This window comes from Lathyrus oleraceus, chromosome 4 (assembly GCF_024323335.1).
Source record: "Lathyrus oleraceus cultivar Zhongwan6 chromosome 4, CAAS_Psat_ZW6_1.0, whole genome shotgun sequence".
NCBI lineage: Eukaryota > Viridiplantae > Streptophyta > Magnoliopsida > Fabales > Fabaceae > Lathyrus > Lathyrus oleraceus.
In genome coordinates, this window is record NC_066582.1 from 274,773,092 (window position 1) to 274,777,298 (window position 4,207).

The following is a 4,207-nucleotide window of genomic DNA, read 5'->3' on the forward strand; positions in this document are numbered from 1 at the left end:
ACGTCATTCGTGATCTGGAGGTGGAATATTATTGAACACTTAGAATGCCCCAAAAATTTGCACTTGTTAATTAAAAGATAGTCTTGATGGAGATGGGCTTAAAGATGCCATCCAGAAAGTTTGATAATGAGAGCTTCAGAGTGCGTCGTACATTAGACCATATCTGAAGACATGGGTGTCACACTGGATCGTACGCTAGACCGTATAATGAGTCATCCATTAGGTGATATTAGGGTGAGCTGAACCTGATGAGATAAGGATCAGAATGGGTCATACGCTAGACCGTATCTGAGTAGCAGAGTGAGCCGTCTGTTAGGTTGTATTTGGAGAAATAAAAATCAAAACGGATCGTACGCTAGATCGTATCTGAGTAGTAGAATGAGCTGTCCGTTAGGCTGTATCTGGAAATAAAAAGTAGTCGTACGCCAGACTACATTTTAGAATGTACCGTACGCTAGGTAGTATCTGATGAGAAGAGCCAGACTGGGTCGTACACTAGACCGTATCTGAGTTGCAGAATGAGCCGTCCATTAGGTTGTATCTGAGGATAAAAGATCAGAATGGATCATACGCTAGATCGTATCTGAGTAGCAGAATGAGCCGTCCATTAGGTTGTATCTGATGATAAAAGGGGTAGTCATACGCTAGACTACATTTCAGAATGTACCGTATGCTAGGTAGTATCTGAGGGGATGAATATCCAAATGGGTCGTACGCTAGACCGTATTGGAACAGTTGAAGGAACCATACGTTAGGCTGAATCAGAATGAGCCGTACGTTAGGCTATATCTGATAATATTTGTATATGTTGTATTTGCAATAAATGTCTGGGATGGGCTTAAAGATGCCATCATTAGGAGGATATCAGAATGCTTGTCAGAATGAATATTCATATGGATTATATCTGAAAGATGTATCTGAATCTTGAATGTAATCGATAAAGATATCCGTCTGAATGAATCTTTATTTTGACTGTATCAGGAGGATAATTAACCTAGAAAAAAAAAAGAGTTAGCCTCATGCCATGTCATGATGCATGAGATGTTTTATGCTCTTGAAAATAAATGTGAACATTGCATGCATGTATATGCTGTGAAATGATGCATGAATGAATTATGCGTCTGAAAAACTTTGCCATGGGAAAATAAATCCCGATATTCTGGTTGGAGATATTTGTATTGATGACCCTTTCTTAGTTGGGGATATTTGATTTCTGTCTGATGGTAGAAATATTCAACAGAACCTGACTGGGGATAAAAGAGATGACCAGTCTGTCTAGTAGTGCCAATTTCTTCTGGGAATAACTGGTTTTGCTGGGGAATAGGATTTGCAACCGGATTTGTTAGAACGCATGGTTAAACCTTATCTTTGATCCTAAAGTCTTTTAGTAATTGCTATTTCTATTTTATGCATGTATTTTCGGTAAACATCAATCATATTCAAATGCATATATTAATTCGAATTAAATCAATGGACGTTTATGCAAACAAAATAGAGAAAGTAAAACAAAAGTATCTTTTTGGAAATAAAATTTGTATTGATTTTGAAAGATGGCCTATAAACAGGCAATTTTAATACAAGGAGATAGAAATCCTAGTAAGAGGAAATCGTCAAGAAAGCAAAGAAAAAACAGCTATGAAAAAAAGTCCTATTGATTTTAATTCTACTACTGCTATTATGTCTTCAAGCATCTCATCTCTTGCTGTCGGATAGAAGTGATTGGCTTGTTCAGTCTCTTTGACTTTGGTGAAGCTGACCGAGAACGGGACATAGTCATACGCTTTAATCCATAATTTTTGCCTGGACCGCCTTTTTAGGTTTTCAGTCCACCAGGATACCCTTTTTTGCCCAAGCCGCCTTTTCAGGTTTTCGACTTGCCGGGTGTACATTTTTATATGTTTATCCCTAATTTTTGCCTGAACCCTTTTGGTTCGCCAGGATGCCCTTACTTTTGCCTAGATATGTCGACCTAGCGGGTCTCTTTTATGCGTAGTATTTTTTGACTATGTCCGCGTTCACGGGATGCGGGAAATCTTCTCCATCCATTGTAGCCAGCGTCATGGCTCCACCAGAGAATACCTTCTTAACTACAAATGGCCCTTCGTATGTGGGAGTCCATTTGCCTCTAGGATCACCTTGTGGTAGAATGATACGCTTTATCACCAAGTCGCCAATTTGATACACCTGTCTCTTGACTTTTTTATTAAATGCCTGGGTCATGCGCTTCTGATATATCTGTCCATGACAAACAGCCGCAAGTCTCTTTTCATCAATCAAATTTATCTGATCGAGTCGAGTCTGAATCCATTCATCTTCATCTAAGCCTGCATCTTTCATAATTCTTAGAGAGGGAATCTGAACTTCCACTGGTAAAACGGCTTCCATTCCGTAGACTAAAGAGAAAGGAGTTGCCCCTGTCGAAGTGAGTACTAAAGTGCGATAACCATGAAGAGTAAATCGTAACATCTCATTCGAGTCTTTGTATGTTACTGTCATCTTTTGTATAATCTTCTTAATATTCTTATTAGCAGCTTTTACGGCGCCATTCATCTTTGGCCGGTATGGAGAAGAGTTATGGTGTTTTATTTTGAACTGCGTACAAAGTTCAGTAATCATCTTGTTGTTCAAATTAGTACCATTATCAGTGATAACTCTTTCAGGGATGCCATACCGACAAATAAGACTATTCTTGATGAACCGTGCCACCACATTCTTGGTGACAGAAGCAAATGAGGCTACCTCTACCCACTTCGTAAAGTAATCAATAGCAACAAGAATGAAACGATGTCCATTAGAAGCAGTGGGTTTAATCTCTCCAATCATATCAATGCCCCACATTGCAAAGGGCCAAGGGGCTGTCAACACGTTCAATGGAGCAGGAGGTACATGTACTTTGTCCGCATAGATCTGACACTTGTGACAAGTTCTGGAGTGATGGTGGCAATCAGCTTCCATGGTAGACCAATAATACCCTGATCTCAGAATCTTCTTGGCCATCGTATGTCCACTAGAATGAGTCCCAAAAATACCGTCATGCATGTCTTCCATAATCTTTTCTGCTTCCCTTTTATCCATACAGCGAAGCAAAGTCGAATCATGATTACGTTTGTATAATACTCCATTACTCAAAAAGAATTTAGCGGAGAACTTCCTCGGAAATTTTCTGTCATTGATGGATGCCCCTTCAGGGTATTCCTGAGTTTCTAAATATCTTTTTACTTCGTGGAACCAAGGTTTCTCTTCTACTTCATCAACATTAAGTTCATAACAATATGATGGTTCATCCAATCGTTCAATGGTGATCATGAGAGCTTCATTGTCCCATCTGACTCTGAACATAGATGACATGGTAGCCAATGCGTCTGCCAACTGATTCTCTTCTCGCGGAATATGTTCGAATGTAATCTCTTCAAAGTATGGGATTAATGTCAACACCCGCTCTCGATAAAGGATGATATTCGGATGTTTAGTGTCCCATTCTCCTTTGATCTGACTGATTACTAAGGCTGAGTCTCCGTACACACTCAAAAACTTGATTCTCGGGTCTATAGCAGCTCTGAGTCCCAAAATACATGCTTCATACTCAGCCATATTGTTGGTACAATCAAAACATAGTCTAGCAGTGAAAGGCGTATGGCAACCCTTCGGAGAAATAATTACAACACCAACACCATTGCCCAATGCATTAGAAGATCCATCAAAAACCATAGTCCATCGGGATCCCAGTTCGGGTCCTTCATCCGGTCCAGGTTCTTCATAATCAGTAACAAGCATAACATCCTCATCAGGGAACTCAAAATTCATAGATTGGTAATCATCAACTGCTTCATGATCCAAATGATCAGCTAACACGCTTCCTTTGATTGCTTTCTAGGTAGTAAACTGGATATCATACTCTGTTAAAATCATCTGCCATCTTGCTATTCTTCCGGAGAGAGCAGGTTTCTCAAATATATATTTGATAGGATCCATCTTAGAAATCAATAAAGTGGTATGATTCAACATATACTGTCTTAGTCGGCGAGCAGCCCAAGCCAAAGCACAACAAGTTTTCTCAAGCAGTGAGTATCTTGTTTCACAATTGGTAAACTTTTTGCTAAGGTAGTATATTGCATGCTCTTTTCGACCAAACTCGTCATGTTGCCCCAGCACACACCCCATTGAATTTTCTAACACGGTCAAATACATGATTAGAGGTCTTCCTTCA